The 20,701-nt window shown below is 36.5% G+C and overlaps 1 long non-coding RNA gene across 1 annotated transcript in view; it reads left to right on the top strand.

Annotated features, from left to right (window-relative positions):
• The first annotated feature begins 1,036 nt into the window (after positions 1 to 1,036).
• LOC123608265 overlaps positions 1,037 to 20,701 on the top strand; it is a 34,696-nt gene continuing 15,031 nt past the window's right edge. Inside the window, exons 1-3 of the long non-coding RNA XR_006717154.1 lie at positions 1,037 to 3,133; positions 10,235 to 10,370; positions 13,969 to 14,083. This is a non-coding gene — a long non-coding RNA (uncharacterized LOC123608265). The remainder of the gene's footprint in view (positions 3,134 to 10,234; positions 10,371 to 13,968; positions 14,084 to 20,701) is intronic.

The raw sequence follows: 20,701 nt of genomic DNA, 5'->3' as shown, positions 1-20,701 counted from the left end.
ACATGCGGATCATATCTCCTGTCATGCCCTTGATGACAATTCTGATGTTGTAAATGCATTCTAGTGTACCCCTAAGTGAAGGCTGCTTCTTGTCTCAGCTAGCTCAAGCTACAGAAATTGACCAGGAAAAGACAGACTTCAGGATTTCCTCTTTTTTTAGGGAGCCAGTATGCCCAGAGCATCCTGGCTTGTCTATTCTGAATCAGGTTTCTATATTCCCAAGTTAACCTATCTAGATGCCCTTACGGCTGTTTATCCTTCTAGGTGTCCTTAAGGCTGAGAACTGGCCTTTGAGTAGAGTCAGCTCCCAATGCGCCTCAAGACTCAAGGCGATTCAAGAGGAAAAAAAACAGAGACAAGTATAAGAGACAGTGACTAAGACTTTGACAGATAGCCGCTGAAGGAAAAGCAACACACACACACACACACACACACACACACACACACACTCACACACCATTTATGAAGAGATTGAGACATACTATGGCAGTGACTTATTCATCTTTGATAAAGAACTAAGTTCTTTAAAGAAAAATGGCATAATTAGAGTAAAACTATTTTGACTCCAAGAATCGATGGTTCTGTCAAATTGGCCTTCTTTTTGACATACTTGTCTTTACCTCAAGACCTTTGCACCAACTATTCTGCTACTTGAAATGCTCTCCCTCTATTTTCACATGACTGACTTCTTGTCATCATTTGTAATTTTCAACTTATATATCAACTTCCTCAGAGAGGCTTTTCCCGACCACAGTAAAGAAGGCAACTCATTACTCACCTGACATGACTCTATTTTAATTCTTTGCATTGCATTGTACTCACCAATAGCTAATATTTTTTATTGTTTACGTTAAAAATGTTTTTTTTTTCTCTTCTCCGTTACCTTGGCATAGCATAAGATCCTATGAGTACAGGTTCTTGCTTGTTCTCTTTCCATCCCTCGGTTGCCGCATAATAGATATCCAATGAATGAATATTCACGCAGTGGATGATGACTTTTTTATCGTTAAAAAGTTGCTTGGATTTTAACTTATGTTTAATAAAGACTTGTTTAACTGCATTTGAAGATTAGTAATAGTGGGAGGAATTCCAATAAAACTATTTAACTCTCACAATTTTCTTTTGCACTTCCCTTCCATTTGCCAATTTGGTGTGAAATGGCCTTGATTTTTTGTCTTAGCTATTTATAAAAAATCAAAATTATTCATACAAGTTTTAGTGAGTTTTAGCATTGTATTGAAGTTTGATTTAAAGGCTGACATGATTTCTGCATATTTCACAATTGATTAAGCCACCAACCAGAGATACATGGAAGGGTCAGGTTTCTAAGATTCCTTTTTGATGTGTCTAGGCTTTTAGATGAGGGATATCATGTTCAGATTAAAAATGTCATGGCATTACTTTTATTTTGTCATGTTGTATATTGCTTTTCTAATTAGTGTTGTCACTGGTGTTGTTTACCTTTGTTGAATAACCAATGACAGAGACGTGCTGCTAAAATGTAATACAGAGTTTAGTTATCGTGGTTTTGTGATGATAAACAGGATCGATAATAACCAACCAAGTTATCCTCATATTAAGCTGAATTATAATTGTTAAATATTTTTTAATTTGTTTTGCAAATCTAGCAATCTTCTAACATAACCTCAGTTGGACAATCTTCTATTCACATCAGGAGTATGTTGTGACACCTGATTCCAAAAAGTATTGAGTAATTTACTTAAATATGCTGACAACAAATCTGCACCAATTGATGAAAACATTTGGTGCAGATGAAAGCCCAGGAAATGAAAGGAGCATATTTGGGTAACTATAACACATTCCACGATCAGACCTGAAATTGAGATTGGCACCTACAAAAATATCACCATCTCCTTCATCCACCACACCAGTATGTTTGAAAAAATTCTATCGTCAACCACTAGCTCTCAAGAAACATACCTCTAAGTCCACTTCCTTTCTGCCTGTAACACACAGTGTGTCTGTGACTCGGTCCTCGTGCTGTGGTTCTTGCTTGAGCGTGATGGAAAACCATGTGAGGAGCCCTGTTCCCCACTGCACGCTGGACACCACTGTCCTGCTGGATTCTGCTGACATCAAACAAAATCTTTAGGGTTCAGGAAGGTTGGGCAGACACATCAGAGGCAAATGTGTAACACTGTGGAGCATTTCTGCTTGGCCTGTTGGGTTTGACATGCCAAAATAGCCCACAAGGAATAGCAGTGCCTTTTGAAGTAGCTGAGATGCTTCCCTGATGTCACTGCTCTGAGTTTTAGATCAATGCCTGGGAGATGAATCAGAACATGTGAGGAGAGTCACCGAGGGGAAATGTGCTGGAAAGGTTGCAGGAGTGAAGCACCCAAGCCCGGAGAGAAGGTGGGGTGAGATGTGCAAGCAGGAAAAAACAAAGGGCTGAGTCATTGGAGGCCTAATTGACAATGGCACAGCTGTGACAACAATTTGCCGGCGGCCTGACCTATTTGATGAAAGGGTCTCTGCTTTCCTTGGAACCTCAGAGTTGCAGTGCATGGTAGGAATGCACCACTCGTGTTTCCAGCTGGCTCAGCCTCATAAATACCTAAACTCACAAGATGACATTTTTAATGCTCTACAATTGCTGTTCTGCGTTTATATTTATTGCAATTCAACATATCCATTAGTGCATCTATCATTGATAAGTTTGTCACTGCTTCAGGAATACAGTCCATCATGCTGCATCAATTTTACTTTACATGCTATTAATGTACTCTAATGCAGCTTATAATATCATGTGGATATATTTGATTAGAGAGGTGCCAGAGTCAGTCAGATTGCCCTGAGAATTGCAAGAGGACCCAAAACCTTTATTTGTTTGTGGTAAAGATGAACAGCCTTGGTGCACGGTGAATGTGTTAATATAACAGGTGTATCTTCTTCACTTTCTCAAACAGGCACGGCAAGGAACCAATTTAAGCAATCTATTTTGACTCACAACAGACTTATGATATTTTGTTGACACTTGACATGTTTATTCTTTTAGCAAAATCATAATCATGTTTTAATATTTCCTGCATGCAATTAGCAGCTTTATTCAAGAGGCAACGATGGCATATGAGTCCAGGAGAGAGGACCAACTATGGCTTTCCAAAACGAGGTAAATCAAAATATTAAAATCTCAGCAAATAAAACACAGCTTTTAAATACATGACTTGAGATATTTCTGGATGCAGTAACAATTTCTGTTAAAAAGAAACAAAACAAAAGGCACCTGTAACAAATATTTGAAATTGTAGAGAAGTTAACAATGCTCATGAATATGGACTCTTATCATTTCATTTCTACAGTTAAAATCTGACAAATCACCGTTAGTGTCCATGAACTGGAGGATGAAGTAGGTCAGGACAGTCTGAACTATTTTAACATTTCTGGCCATAATGAAATGCTTCAGCCGCATTTTAAATCTTCTTGTACCAACTGCAAATTATAAAAGAAAACCTGTTAGGCACTTAAAAAATCTGTTTGTGAAGTATTATCAAACCAACCTGTGAAGATTGTTTTTTAAAGGGTCAAACCCAGTAGTCAGGCAGATAGGCGTTTGAACCCTTACTGGGTTACTTTTCCAATGTGTAGCATCAGGCAAGGTAGCTGATTCTTCCAGCCTCGGTTTTCTGTATGTTTATGGAAGATAGTGAGACTCAATGCATCGATTGTTCTTAGAATTAAATGAGATGCCAGGTCTGCTACTTCCACACAATGTAATACACGTAGCTATTGGAAAGATTTAGATGGCCCTGTATGTGATTTTACAAAATGGTTACCCAGAACTCTTCAAATTTAAAACATTTAAGCTCAGAGTATTATACCAATTATGTAAAAACATGATATAAAATATACATGCGCAGAAAACTTTGGGTAGGGTATACAAAGCGTGGAAATCTGTAATAAGGTAAGATACCAGCAAAAGATTTCGTTTTCATATTATGTCCTTTCAGAGTGTTTGAAGTCTTGCTGTCTGTTCATATTATTTTTACGATAAAACCCATAGTTTAATTTTTTAAGGATATAATTCATTAGAAATATTAACATTATCTGGCACATAATGATAGCTCAATAGATGCCAGCTGTTTTCATAAAGGCACTAATAAATGCTCCTTTTCCCCACAAAGTGTGATAGACATCTCTGTTGCTACTGTTTTGAGGAATGTAAACTTTGACCCCGCGTTTAAATAGGAGGAAGTTGTATGGGAACCGATAGATTTACAAAGTCCGTGCGATAAAATAAAATCTCCAAGTGTGGGTACATCAGAAGGCACCAGCAGTAGGAGGGGTTCCTTTAAAAGGCTGATAGCAATTTGGGGGTGTCTTCATAAACATCGAGTGCACAGGAGGAGTAGGGCCGTGGGCCCTGTGTACTCTTAGCTGTGACAGCTCTGGAAACGGGTCATGGTCAGGTTTCCTATCCTGCAAGGAATGCCGTGGATTTGAGTATGTGCACAGGAAGGTGATCGGGATGACATCGGGAGCAGAGTCCCTATCACTGTGAATGGCTGAAGCTGCTTAGGACCTGGGCAAGTGAAGAAAAGGAGACCCTGCTGATGACAGTTCCAGGGCTGCCACACAAGAGAGGGATTCAACTTAATCTGTGTTAGTTCCTGAGGGCAGAACTGGGACCACTGAGTAGAAGTTAAAAAAAGACATAATTCAGCTTACAGCCGCAGCTAAAACCCAGCGTGTCATGATTTATAGCAGCAAATGCTACCCTAGGCAAGGATAGACTTTTCTGTTAAATTCTGAAGATAAAACATACCAAAGCATCTGGATTCTCACAAGGATAATGTCCCAAACCTAAACTAAATAAATAATCCCTGCAGATACAGCTTTACAAAGGTTAGATACATCTAGCGGATGAACTTTGTGTCTGCTGCAGAGCCTCATGCCATCCGGGCTCTATCTCATTGCTGCCCCCACCTGTGTGCACACGTCATGTGTGATTCTGTCTCTTCAGTGCTTTTACTCCATCCTTTCATTCTGGTATCACAACTTACAGAGTTCAGTACTGGGCATCCCTGCCTACCGATGCTGGGCTTATCTCTCTGCCTTCAAATCCCACGCCCCCAGTTTTTATCCTCTGTGCCCTCCTAATATGTGTTTCTTCTCACTGAAATGTGAACTCCTTGAGCGTCTAAGTGCAATATATATTTGCATCCCCAGAGTAGAGTAAACCTCAGTAGATTGAATCCCATCCCTTTGTGAAGAATAAAGGGGGCAATTACAGATTTAATATAGATTTAAATATTTATTAGGAAACCATTCACCATCTCTTTCTGGCCCTTACTTTTTCCAGAGATCGTCTATCTCTGAAGGTCGTAAGCAACAAGAAAGTGAAATACACACAACCAGAAGAGGACTTTCACATAACAATGCATGTGTAAACCTGAGTCACTCATGAAGGAAAACATCTAATAAAAATGTGTATTATTCTTCAATGTTTCTAGGATTGCATTAAGATATTTCAGATTTATCCATGGGTACAATATTTCAAATATTTTACAATCATAGTTGCATATGGACTGCATATTGTCTTTAGTGCTGGAACAGAGTTCAGGGTCCCCTACTATGCTAGACATTAACTCTTTAACAATGAGCAGAGGCTAACTTCAAGAAAGCATAGAGATACAGTACTTAGCTTATGTTGGAGGGCCAATTTCCCTATGATTGAGTCTTGTGATATGTCACTCGCCCGTTCAGGCCAGTAAAATCTTACGGATGTCAGGGCTGGTCAACAGGCATCCTCATTTTTCACTCTCATTTTCACTCTCATTTTCTCCTATACCCTATTCAAAGGTATATTTGAAAGTTTTAAATAGCTAATGCAGGTTTCATAAGCACTCACCTAAAATGAGGGAAGTAGGATAGGATTTTAGCCTATGCATCAAAAAGGGTGAAACCTCTGAATCAGGTTCAAATGTTACAGTAAACTACACCAAATGTTTGCTCTCAATTTCCAAAAATATAGCTCAAATCTGAAAATCTAGCACATTAAAAATAGCCTGTATCAGAAATGCTTTTTAAAAACTTTCCATTACTATTTATTTAGGGAATGAAAAGCAAATATGCTGATGTGAAAGAAAATATATTACTTCTAAAATTTCACAGATCAAATTGTTCTTACAACCTTACCAGAAATTGTTCTTATACTCATTAGCTCAATGTAATGAACTATTGTTATTTGCATTTGCTCTGTGCCAGGCATGGTCCTGATAACTCCTGGACATACATAGACTAGAAAAGCCCGTCTAGACAGGGGGACTAAAACCTAGGCAACTGACATCTCTTCCTAACACTTACCTGAATTGTGATTTTCACAATAATTTGTTTAATTTTTAAAATGTCTATCATCATGAGCTGTGACTCCATAAAGGCAAGGACTTTTTCTGTCTTGTTTATTAACAAGATAACACCTAGCACAGTGACTGACACATTATAGCTGTTCAGAAAATGCTTGCTGAATGGTTGAATAAGTAGATGACCAAAATACAGTAAAACCTTGGTTTGCAAGCATAATTCGTTCTGGAAACATGCTTGTCATCCAAAGCACTTGTATATCAAAGCAGATTTCCCTGTAAGAAATAATGGAAATTCAGATGATTCATTCTACAACCCAAAAATATTCATGTAAGAATGATTATAATACTGTAATATAATACAAAATACTAAAGATACTAAAGAAAATACAAAATATAAAGAAAAATAAACAACCTGCAGTTACCTTTCAAAACCTTCATGGCTGGTGCGAGGGAGACAAGAGAGAGGAGGGTTATTATGTAAGACGACTTTGTCTCCCACTAATGGAATCACTGCTCTCTGTTGGCTTAGTGGAATCTTTTTCTGCATGGGGGCCATTATATTCACTCGGACGGATGTTGACTACAGTACAATATTAATAAACTCTTGTCAAATACTGTATTTAATGTAACTGGAAGCAGAGGAAAGGGTCTTTATCTGCAGGCAGCCTGACCTAGAATGAAGCAAAGCATTCCTAAGCTTACTCTTCTATGGAAAAGCAACGGACTGCCCAGAGGTGCTTTGAAGTGACAAAAAATACACTAGTGCCAGTTGTGGGCACCTTCCCACGTTCTGAAAGATCACTGACTGCTGCCAAACACCACAGCCTGAGACTGAGCATCCAAGCATGGAAGACAATCACACACAACGGTGCAGTGAGAGAGAGAGAGAGAGAGAGAGAGAGAGAAGAACCATTGTCTCAGTTGTGATCATGTGACGGTCAGTGTCACATACTACTTGTATTGCAAGATATCGCTTGTTTATCCAGTTAAAATTTATTAGAAATGTTTGCTCATCTTGCAGAACATTCACAGAACAAGTTCCTCAAATTTGAGGTTTTACTCTATTATATATCAAAGTAGAGTAAGGTAATTATTATGAAAGAAACACCTATAAAGCACAAGGAAGGATTCAAAGATAGGCATCTTATATTTTAGGGTGGGCATTAGTGAATGGATCATTCAAGATAGCCACTGAAAATTTATATCACATGTACAGAGACTTGATCAGATTGAAATATCCCCTCTTTATCCCGATGCATTCTAAAATTATGGTTTCACGTTTCCATCCCTGAAATATCTCATAGGGTGGAAGAGAGATAAGCAAAAGACAATGTTTAATTACTGCCCCAACTATGCAGTCATTGTCACCATCCTTCTTAAAACAGAGAGAGGGAGTGATCTTTGCTTGTGTTTATAGATGACAGAGCTCAAGGTATTTCAAGCCATGTGCATGAGTGCAGACCATAAGATCAATGGAGCCCTGCAGACAGTTCCATAGGCACAGCATGAATGACTTAGTCCTTTCCTATCCTAGGAGCTGCTGGCGGGCAATCCTTTTGCTGTTAGCATCCCACTTGTGCATTTACTCTTGGCCAGTGTGACATTATTCCTCTAGTGCGAGCCACCCCATCTGAATGCTACATGCCAGCATGCACTCCTGTTGCTACCCAGAAAATGACAGCTTTTCCACATTACCTCTGGTGGTGACTCACAGCATCCCTCTCACTTGTGATCAATGGCTTTAGCTCCCCTTTCCTCTGTTGCTTTAACATCTGTCTCTGTTGGTTCTCCTCACACTCTCAGCTCAGCAGTCCTTGGTGGCAGTAGGCTTGGCTTTGATGCCAGTTGGCTTGCAGAGTAGGAACTCAGTGCTGGTGACCCCTTCTTGTCATTTGATGTTACACAGCCATTACTGACAAAATAAACACAAGAGATCCTGAACTAAGATCCTGAACTAAGTGACTTGGTAGTGCCATTCTCGGCAGGGCTGGTTCAGTCAAGAAATTTGGGGTGATTCCATTTGTGAGGAGTTAGTAGTTTGGTACCCTGTGTGTCAATACATCTTTTGAAAGGATCTCATTAGCTCTGAATTGTGTATAGGTATTCTGAATATGTGTTTCTCCTCTGCTGCATATGCATGATATATTATCTCCTTTGGATTTATGATGAACAGCCCCATGTAAACTTCACAAATAATCCATAATTGCTGATCTTCTGTTTCTGGGGATTAACTAATATATATTGATGGCCATAGAACTTTAGAAAAATCACAACCTAATGCTATGAAAGATCATCTGATAAATTTTCAAGCGGCATTTCCACCTTCTTTATCACATCTTCTACAACAGCCAAGTAATGGCATACTTCACTTTCTAGTGTCATTTCGACATCAAACTTAGGGGTCACACTAAATCTAAGTCAGCAACAGGAAACCACTAATAGCCAGAGTGTCTAGTAACATTGGCTATATATGTGTGTGTGTGTGTGTGTATATATATATATATATATATATATATATATATATATAAATTTCAGCCAATACTATAATACTTATTATTTAGAAATATATCAATATGTTTAATATAATGTATCAATATATTAGATATTTATATATTATATATAATTTCTTTGCCATTGTATATAATATATATGTTTATATATATTTACACATATATTATATATATATTCTTTCTTTAAATTAAAATCTCATTCTGTAATTCCCAATGACCACTTACTGATTAAAGCTATTTTCAGTCATAATGAGAAACAGATAAGGATTATTGCTAGAAAGTGTAGTCTTCAATTTTAAAGATTAGCACTATACAATTTTCCAGAGAATCTACCTCAACTTTTTTCTACCTCAACTCAATGAAGTGGATGAAGTTAGTAGTTGTTTGGTGCCTGACATGAATTTGTTTTGTCTGCTAAGATATGTTAGCCCCAAATGCCAACTTTTGATTTATTTCAATGAGCCATGCCATGTCTTTAGTATCAAACTATTGACATAGGTAAGATTGTGAAGAAGGCTAAATATGCAGTATTCTCATCTACTTGAAGTTTTTCCTTTCACCTGTTATGAAATGCCTTACTTACATGAGTCAGGACTCTTGGTTTTAAGTCCAGTGGCTACTCATTTAACCAAGTTACCTTCACTTAACTAATTCTCTAGGTTGATAGATGCCTTCTCTTTCCCCTATAAAATGCACCAAAGCCCACAGCCTCTCAAATGCAGATATAAGTTATTCTCTATCATTTTTATGCATCCTTTTTTCTACAAGTAAGCTGAATGCTTTTAGGACTAAACTACGTTTGCTTCCAAACTTGTTTATGTTTATTGTAGTATTATAATTATGCAATTTAATTTATTACCTGTGTTCTGATGAATTAGTGTGGAAAGGAGAGAGTAGTTGTCAGTTGAAATCAAAAGCAATACTTAGGAAAATTTGGTAAGGGCAAATCATTAAAACACTATTGCTCACACAGGGTAATGCATGGAAGTGTTCAATTACTGAACTAATATAACACTATATGTTAGCAAACTGGAATTAAAGTAAACATTTTTAAAAATATTGTTCAAGAATCAGGTATGAGTAAGACAACTATGAATCCAGAAAAAAATATCTTTAAAATTTGGAAGATTTCTGTACCTGGATTGCTTTATGTTTGGCTTAAAAATCTATTTCACTTTGAAGAAGATTCAATTAGAAATCATGGTTATTATTTTTCAGCTGTGGTTTATATAAGAATAATAGTAGAGACTCCAAGTAAAGGTATAAAATAATTAGGAGAAGGTATATACATTTTTTATATATTTCAAGTTAAATTATCCATCACATTTATGATTTCTCACTTGAACAGCTTTTTCAATTAACCAACTATTTCTTGGTTTACCTTCTTTTGGAAAACAGATTTCTCCCGTAACAAAAGCTGACTATGCCTAGCAGATATACTAGAATAATACGGGGTATATCATTGAATCCAATGATGAGTTGAATCATGATGCTGGAAAAGAAGGAAGCAGGAAAGCTCAGAAGCAGAAGTTTGGTGTGTGATTATTCTCACTTCATCCTTGCTCATGTGAGCACTAGCACATTTAAGTCTGTGTCTCTAGATTTTATTTTATTTCAGTATTTTTGTTAATTACTGAAATGTAGTTGACATACCATGATCTATTAGTTTCAGGTATACAACATGGTGATTTGACAATTCTATACATTACTCAGTGCTCATCATGATAAGAGTAGTCACAATCTGTCTCTAGAGTTTATGTTTCAAGTTTCTGGAAAGGAGAAGCTGAATCAGCTACCCTTGAATCAATCACCTCTCCTGAACCAATAATTTATATTCTAAAGGAAGAGATTGATTTATAACCATGAATCAAGAAACTCTTTTTGGAAAGGGAGAACCATCATGAATCATGCACCTGCCCCCCCCCCCCCAAAAAAAAAAAGAATGTACTACACCCTTAAGATTGATTAGGGATTAAAAAAATAGAAGTTTCATAGTATATATAATGAGGAGGGGAATTTTATCCACCAGAGTTCTGGGGACATTTTCCCAAAGCTGAAAGAGCTTAGAGTGCAGAATGAGGGTATAATTTCTGAAAGACATGAAAAGCAGAGAGGATAGCCTATAGGAAAAGCGGGGTCGTAGGAGGGTAGGGTATGAGCAACAAGGGTCTAGAAGGAGGAAGTCAAGGGAGGAGCAATATGGTGCTGAAGGGTAAAAATGAGAGAGAGACAGAGAGATAGAGAGATCTTGGCAATATTTTTAGGGTGAAGCAACACCTACATATGTGCACCCCCTTTGTTATTAAAAAAAACAAAATACATGTCAACATTATTTTTTAAGGAGTTTTGATTGCTGTATTGGATGAGCAAAAGCAGGTCACTACACGGCAGCCATAATTATTTATGCTAAAATATCCATAATGTAATACATACTGACTATAATATTTCAGATTTGGCATTGGTTTTGGAAATCAATTCTGTTCTCTATTCAGAAGAAAAGAGTTAAATGCAAACACATTTATACCATTCAAAGTAAAATAGAGAATTAGAAACTCGGTTTCTAGTCTTTGTTTCTACGATGCATGTCTATAAACTAGTATGTCTAAGACCCATTTTTATTACTCATAAAATGTGGTTGATGAATATGAATATCAAATAAACTGACATGTACAAAAGTGTGCAGTACAAAAGCAAAATACTATTTCAGCATGAAATTATTAATTGCTTATTGTCCATATAGTCTAAGAATTCATTATGAACGCTAGAATCCTAGAAAGGTAGAGATAGAATAAAACAGATGTTAATAAATATTATAGATAAAGGAAGAGTATCCACTCTGTGCTTTTTACTCTCTTCCCCTTTATTACTTCTTCTGGAAGATCACAAAGATCATTCATCTTTATTTTCTCTAGCTTCCCCAACACATTTAGATCTCTAGCTTCTCCCCCGCCATACCTCCAGCTATGATATAGCCTCCCTAGTTCTCTTCCTACATAGTCCTGAAACAAATACCCATAACCCCTTTCTTTTTAGGGTTTTATTGCTAAGAGCTACCTGGAAATAAACACCAAGAACAAAAATAGCACGTTAGAGAAGTTACTAATTCTCGAGATACAACAGTGTATTTTTGACATATCTGGCCCTGGAGTATACTGAAATGTATGTGTGTCTAGCCTTTCACAATTTTTCATTGTGTCCAGCCCTTCACAATATCTCATTCTCTTTTAACTTTACAAGGTACTGGGAATGTTTTAATAGCCTTGGCATTTTATATCTTTATCTCTGGGTAGGACTTCCTAAGATTTTGGTAAAAGTTTTCCAGTTCTTGAAGAACTCAGTTTGAGTAACTTCCTGTTTCCTCTCCAATCCCTGTCCCCTTACCCTTTTTGTCTGTGGTATGAAACCTTCTCATTTTGGATGATGATCTGAGAATCCTGTTAGGACAAAACTAAGACAACCAGTGTGTTCAGCATCGAGCAGATCCTTTGTCAATTGGGGAAACTTCTTACAAATACCTGCAATTTTAATATCCCTTCATTTCTTACAGAAAAAAAATCACCTTAGGTCATTTTCAACAGATATAATTTGGGTCTCCTGTATATACTGGATGAAAAAGGATATGTGTGAATTAGTTTTTACTCTACTGTATATTGCAAAAAGATTATAGCTTTCCATAAACTTAACTCATAAAATGACATTCAATATAAGTTATTTCTTTCCAGAGAGATTCCCATGGAATGCCTCTAGTTTTAAAATAGTACTCATTGTTTATTGAACCAACTTAAAAGAAATCAAAAGTGATTATGCTTATGTTTTCTTAAAGAAGAAAAAAGTGAGATTTTAATCTATTCATGTTCCCTCTGTGAGAGTATGTTCCAACTGAGAAATGGGACAGAACAGGAAATACTTTATGATTTTTTATGTGAAAGGGGGACTATAATCATCACTTCTGTTTAGTTTATAATTTTTCAAGTGTTGCCAGCCTTTCATCCCCTCCTGATGGGGCACTTCTTAACTTTCATCATATACAGTTATACAAATGGGTATTAACAGAGGAAAAATTACACGAATTATTTAGGAAAGTCACATGCTTTAAGCATTCCTATGAAAAGAAATAATTCAGCATTATCCTTAGCCTCCTTTGTGTATAAAAAGCCACTATTTACCTACTCTGGGAAAAATGAAATATGTCCTTATGCCAAGGTTATTGTAAAAAGCTTTTATACATATGTAATATATTCTGTTTGTATATTATATATATATATATTATATACTGCATATTGTGAATAAGGTGAATATTTTTCTAAAAGTATTGTGTCTCTGAATGTTGTATGTGTGAGTGGTATTTAAACACCATTTATTTAATTCTTCCATGTAGCTCCTTTCATATAATATAAATCATTCCAACCACAGTCATTAAAGTGCTTTTAAACAGTAAAGTTCTATATCAGTAAGCTGTATTATTATTATTACTTCTATGGTTTATTTATACCCCCATACACTGCTTTCTGCATTTTATGTATTCTTTTATTTGTGAAAATCATTGAAAATCATACCACAAGCTATGCTGTTCACAAGCAATCTGAGGGAATCATTTAGAATTTCTGAATAATAAAAAATGAAATCAATCTCTATTTGTGCAAGTTCCTAGTGTGTTATGAATGCAATGTGATCTTGGTATTTGCTTATCAAAGGAATGCACTAAAATATTGCAGAAAAGGCCATGGGACATAGTGAATTCTATTTTATTATTTCACTGTCCTTTGACTATTAACTCCAAATTCCTCTTTCTTCTGTTGGTCTTATTAATGAACTTTAACAATGAGATAAAAGTCTTCAGTCTAGTGTTTAACACAAAGTGGTAGAATTTCAACATGAATGAGACTTCACTTTATAGAAGATTTTGTGGTTAATGAATAGTCTGCGTTTTGATGTCTTCAGATTTTATTAAGAGAGCCTAACTCAATGAATAGTTTTCTTATTCAATGATTATTTTCTTATGTACTCTGCTCATTCAAGTTAATTCGGTAGATATTGATTGAATTCCTATACACGCTTCTGAGGTGGTCTTTTAAAATGATTTCATCTAGTCTTCCATTCTTGTGTTCTGTTCTTGTATTACTCTGCTCAAGACTGAAAGTCCTGGAAGAGAGAATCCAGTTGGCAAGACTTAAGTGGAGAGCTGCAGTATGGTGGTGAGAGCAAAGTTTTGACAGAAGGAGCCAAAACTCCTTCTACCTCTTAGAGGTAAGATAAGCACCTGATTTTATCACCCTAAGACTGCACTCATTTGGGGAAAATTTCTGCCCAAGAATAATATGGAATGTGGTCAACAAAAGGGGATAGATAATGATATCTAGAGTGAAGAAGCCTGCGTGGAATAGGTGGATATTTAGCATAGCCTTAAATAAAGTGTGGGTTTCAGATAGATATAAAAGGAGCCAAGAGCATTTCAAGGACGGATCGGTTTGCATTACTAATATCCAATCATTCATTTTCTTATAATTTGCTGAAAGAGCCACGCATCGAACAATCAATCACAGAGACAGTAGCATTACAAGCTATGAAGAATGTTTGGGTCCTAGGAGTTAGCCACTTTGTAACATGAGTCTTGATAAAGGTTTCCAGTTTACTTTATATTTGCTTGAATTTAACTCGGTTATTACTAGAATTATTGTGAAAAACTAACATATGCACAACTCTTCAGATTCCTCATAGGGGAATTAAGACTATCGTGCGTTTTATTAATGACTCTGATGCCCTCAGAGGGAGGTTCAAAGTATTGCAAAGAAGAGATGTGAGAAAATGATTTTCCCTAGTTGTTTCTCAATTCAAGTTTCGGTTGTACCTTTTACTTGTTAGGTGACCTTGAGAAAATATTTTAGATGCTCTGGTTCTTCAAATCCACATGTGACTATGTCATATTTATACCATTGATTATTTGATATATATATTGGATATAATAGATTGCAAATTGTTTATAGAATTAAGTATACTCCCAATTACCTCCCTTACACTAAGAGAAATAAATGTATTCTGGAATTAGAAACCACAACAATTTGAGAATTCTTTGCCATTTTCTAGGGAAAAAAATAACCAAACAGTTCAATATGAAATATGCATGCACACTACAAGAATGAGGTCCCCCATAACAGCTCTCAATAATCTTCTTTTAAAACTAAAATTATATTCGTAGAAACTTGTATAAAAGCCATTTCTACTTTTCCTGGTATTTTTCAAGGTAAAATAAGGTAACTCATTTTCCATCATGAACAATATCAGAGTTCCTAGTTAAAAAATAGAACAAATAAATATAACGTTCTTTCTCAATTTCTGCATCAACGAAGCAATGATGTGGATACTTTAAAATAGTAGGTAATGTAAGCAATGCTTATGTCACTAGCTTGGCAAACCTCCTTTTAAGTACATTTTAATTCAGGTATTTCTGATTCAAGGGGAAATTATTCATCCGAACCAGCCTTGCATAATTTAGATCAGTAGCTGGTTTCTTAGTTATGTGATACAACTTCAGGGGACAAATCCAAAAGTATTTGTTTTCGAAGTACCTGAAAATATCACCAAACTTATCAAAAGACCTGGTTAAGGATTCAAATCTTATCTTGGAAGAGCAGAAAATTAATTCACTAATGCCCAGAAACATGTACATTCTCTTCATTCCTGTATCCAGTCCCATCTCCCTCTGCTCCTCTCAAAATGCCTCCTTCATTCCTTCCTAAATATTCCTGTAACTACTTGACTTCCATTCCTTCCTATTCTAGAACTGATACCTCTTTTCTCTCTGTTTGTTCTAATTCTATATTAGCCTTTAATAGCTGTATTAAACCTTTATAGCTTAAGCCCTGTCTTCCATAACACCTTCATTAGTAACTCAAGTTGAAAAGCGCTGTCCTTTTTCTGAACACATATGAGCTTTGGAGTCTGTATGACTTCGTTTTTAATCATTTGGTTTTGCCGTGTGACATCTAATCTATTGTATGTTTAGTTTCTTTTTTTAATTGTTCTTTTTCCTTTTTTTCTTTATTTCCACCTTCCCCCCTCCATTTTTCTTGTTCAATTTATTCTTCACACGCCATCCAGAAGGATCCTTCTAAATGTCACTCTCCTGTTTAAAATCCATTGCACAGCCAATTAGGTCTAAATTCCTAACCTTGACTTATGAAGCCACAAGGGTTTTTCAAATCACATAATACATTGAGCTCTTTCCTGCCTTAGGGCTATTGCCAATACTATTTTTTTCTGCCAAGAATTCTCTCTGCCTATCTTTTTTTATATGGTTAGCTACTTCTCATTCTTTAGAGTTCCATCTATGTGTTATCTTCTTTGCAGTCTTGCTCTATCTCATCAAAATATGATTCTCTCTGAGTTCTCTTTTATTTTAAGGCCATATTCTTTTCTTTCATATCTATACTGATATTTCCATTTATCTCTCATAATTTACTTTTCACCATTGTCGACCATTCTCTGCCCTGGAGACTTGCATTGTGAACTGAATCATTGGGCTTCCTGCTCTCTGGGTTTGGGTTGGGTTTGGCCAATGAGAGGTGAGACTCAAATAGTAGGGAGATGTCTCCCCTGTCTGCCTCTCTTCCAGGTCATCCAGTGTTGGCTGTTTCTTGTAAAATGGATACTGTATATTTCCATTTTACAGATGAAGAAACAACTCAGAATGGTTAAGAGATTTACACAATTACGCAGCTACAAGTGGTTGTGTCAGGATTTAAATCTGAGCAAATCTGAGCATTTTCTCTATATCACTCTGCCTCATTGAACAATTGAAACAATCACTTCATCCAGCTTTTATTTCTCAGGCCAGCTGAAAGCATTAGTCTGAGCTTCATTTTTCCATGTCTTTGCCTCTAAAATTACTGTCTCTTTGACTTATGCTTACAACAGAAGATTGGGGAAAGTCATCATAGTATTTATACTCATCTGTATTGACCTGTAGAATCCCTGTAGAACTTATCAACTTTGTTAAAAATCATCTAGACCTATGACAAATAACAAATAATAAAGAATGACTAAATAAAAAAAAAGACTATCTTGAAATATGTCTTTAAGATAATATATATCTACCAAGATATTATAATAGTAATAACTTACTTTTAAGAATTGTTTGAACTTAATTTTCAGGTTAAGTAAGAAAAGTGCTTAAGATTTTACAATACTGAGCTACATATATATTGCCTACCACAACAATATCAAGCAAACTTTCAATGAGAGAAGATTTTTGAAATCATCATGTAACAAACCTTTTATCAGTAGAATTTCCATATTAGATTTTATTAACTGGAAAAAGTTTGCTACTTGGACTTTACTAATTGAGAGAACAAATGCAAGGGCTAGAATGTAAATTCAGGCAGAATGCAAAATTCCTACAGGTTTTAAATATTTCAAATAGTCTTATGGGAAATAATTATTTAAGCCTTGGAAGTTTGAACTTTTTGCATATTTTGCTAAAGCATTCTATGTCTAATACCTCACTCTTCCCTTAAATGTGAAGAGCTATATGAAAAGGTTTTTATTCTCTTAAGGAGATCCATTAATCTCCATAACCATAGAAAAGGCAAAAAACATGAAGGATGAGAATGAACCTTAATGTAAATACAGATAAATATGGCGACAGCTGTAGCTGAATAGTTACAGAATTGGCTTGAGAAATGAAACCTCTGTAGTAGACACAAACACACACACACACACACACACACACACACACACACACACACTTTGGATTTATTTATGAAACAGCGTCTTCTAAACACAGAACCTTGCATTGCAGAAAAGGCAATTAAATAGAACAGCATGAGGTTGTCAATCACTTCAACAACTAACAAAAGCATCTACTATCAAAGCAAATAATGTAAATGTGCAAAAAGGTACCTTGCTATCAAAGCAAATAATGTAAACATGCAAAAGCTAAGAATTCTCTATATCAAATGTCACCATTTTAATGTTGACTATTTTTGTGAATATTTTTATATATGCTTGTTACTGTGTCAGTTATTCTGAAATCTTATACAGAATTCGCTATTATCACTTAGAGGATTTGGTCATCATGTGAAGCTTTTGAAAGAGGTTGGGACTTTCTTTCTCCTTCTTTTTTTTTTTTTTTTTTTGTTGCTGGTGTTGTACAAATAAATGGACAGTCACAGCTTATCATCACTTAAAGATGCATGTGCATGCTGCAGTTTACTGAAACATGATTGGCTGCTACATAAATCAATCTGATAGAGATCGGTTCCATGAAGAAGAGATAAATCATTAGCCAGAGCTTTTGGAATGTAATTCATTTTAGATAGTGATTATTGATGATTTAATTTTAGCAGTACATGTACATGTCTAGATCATGATTTTATATAAAATGTTAATGCAGAAGAATATATTCATTTTAAAAGTGAATATAAAGAAGCCAATTGGAAGTTTACATGCAAAACATGTTAATGAAATGGCAAGGTTGAGAAGTCCAAAGTTCTATTTCCTGTATAAGCTACGATGGACCATGTTTCTCAGGAAAATTTCTTAAATGTTTTCTTATGACAAAGAAGTGGCTCCAAACTTCATTTGACATATCACACCCAGATTACTGACGCTGAGCATTTTGTATTTATATCTTCTACATTTTGGCCTCCATTTCTACTGTTCTTTGTGCCCTGATACCCACCACTTCCATTCATTTCAATTTAACAGCATCTAGTGGGAATCCTCATGAAGAAAGATCTCGTGCTCTGAAATGCACTGTCAGTTTTCTGTCATGTGGATAAGCAGGGAATGAGTCATGTGTTCAGTGGTGCTGACGTCAGTAGCTCCAGGTGGCAGTGCCATGACAATTTATATTGAGAGTTGGACCAGCTAGATGGTACCCAGGGCCCCTGTCTCTAAAGGACACTGAGAAATTAACAAGATGGAAGAATTCAGTTTATTAGAAAAGTTCCCAGAAAAGTTACGTACTGTTGGGAGAAATCCTTTGAAAGGCGACTTGGAGTGGGGATGAGCTAGTCAAATAGCAATAGGTAGTCACCAGAATATCTTCTCAGAAATGTCTTTGATTTACTGAGTGAAGTATTCAAATTAGGGTCAGAGGTGAAAGCTGCCACCAGTAGGAATCCTCCTTATTAATCTTTCCCTCGTGAGATCCTCCTTTGAATAAATGTGAACAAATATTTTAGCTATATTGGTTTGCAGGGGGCACCAAATGATCTCCCTGCCCACACGCCTGATTCAAGTCCCTGGCGAAGAGGGCAGGTGAAAGCACAGTGGCAGACCTCAGAGGAATTTTTATTTCATGTCTCTGGTCTTTGCCCATGGCTAGCCCAGAGTTACTCATCCTGGGTTTTCTAATCACTCTCTAGCCTAAATTTAACAAGGATGTCCATTTCACTGAGGAGATACAGTACATTCAAAATCCTAGTTTGAGGTTAATTTTACAGTTTTCTTTTCCATCCCTGGCCTCTCAGTACACAATCCCTGTAGTCTTCACTTTCCCCCCAGAACTGTCACCGTCTTTCTAATTCCTAACAGTTCCTCAGTCTATACAGTCTAAGGTCTTGACTGATTAATCTGTCAGCCTCCAGAATCCAGTTGTTGCTTATCCCCTTATACTTGTGACTCTTCTTTTGATTCTGGGTGATCTCAAGACACCAGGACTTCTCCTTAAATCACACTGGGTGCTTCATTTTAGTTGCTAAGTCCCTGGTGGAACAGGTATAACAGGGTCTCCCGGTGGGTGCCAGTATTTGATTGAAAATGAATGCGTAGAATCCAGAAACATCCTGCCTTTTAAACATACAACTCTCTGCCCCCCACTTCTTGACTGAAATAAATAAAATAAGATAAAGCAAAGATTTTATTCTGAGAAAGTATGAGCCATTGGAAAGTATGAGAATGTTCAGAGAGAAGCTGGCATATATGATAATATAAAGGATTATATGCTTTGAAGATCACATCAAGTTTCCTTTTAGGAAAATAAATATTCCTCTCTGTGGCAATCACAGAGGATTTGAGGGTCTCAATTCCAGATGAGAGAGAAGTAAGCTAGCCATAGCAACATGAAGTAAGAAGGGTGTGTGTGTGTGTGTGTGTGTGTGTGTGTGTGTATGTTAAAAAAGAGCCTTTGGTAGGGAATCCCTGTGGAGGTATGCACATTCTGGGGAAAGTCATACAAATCTAGTATCCTATATTTCTTCTTTTTCTTTTTCTTTTTTCCTTGTAATTTCTTTCCTTCTGTTATCCCTAAGCCTTCAGCGAAGTTTTGCTAAATATCTCAGCTTGCTATTGACTGTGCTCTGGGGAAAAACGAGATAAGCCCATGTCTACACTTGGCACAAAATGGCATGAGGGGAGCAGAAATGGCAGAAGTCAGATTCAGGCAGCAAGAGGTTGCAGGCAGAAGGGTGTGGCAGCAGACAGAGACAGATGGCTGGCTGAGGGCGAAAGTGACAACCAGCACACATTCTTGAACATAAAAGCAATCTCTGGGATTCTCAGAGTTACTAGGGCACAAGAAATTGCTAAAAGACCAAAGTCCCTCAGGGTGGGGTCTCAGACTATTGTTGTATAGTCATTAAAGGGAAGGGTGACCCCTGGAGGCCAGAGCAGCCTACAGCGCGAACTTGCTTTATTCACCAGTTCCTTCAAGATGCATTCCTTGGTAAATAATAAAAATTGCCCACCCCGCCCGAAATGCCAGCTAAGCATTTTGAAAACTGCATTATTTTATTAGACCATCTTATTGAATTAATGTACAGTTAAGGCTAAAGGAATAAATGCAGACTTAGCACTGTTTATCCTCCCAGGCACCACCTGCTCCTTGATTATTCTGAGCCAGAGATTCAAGCATCCTTACTCTTC

Source organism: Leopardus geoffroyi, chromosome A1, assembly GCF_018350155.1.
Source record: "Leopardus geoffroyi isolate Oge1 chromosome A1, O.geoffroyi_Oge1_pat1.0, whole genome shotgun sequence".
In the NCBI taxonomy this organism is placed as follows: Eukaryota; Metazoa; Chordata; class Mammalia; order Carnivora; family Felidae; genus Leopardus; species Leopardus geoffroyi.
This window is presented reverse-complemented; position numbering and strand designations above follow the sequence as displayed.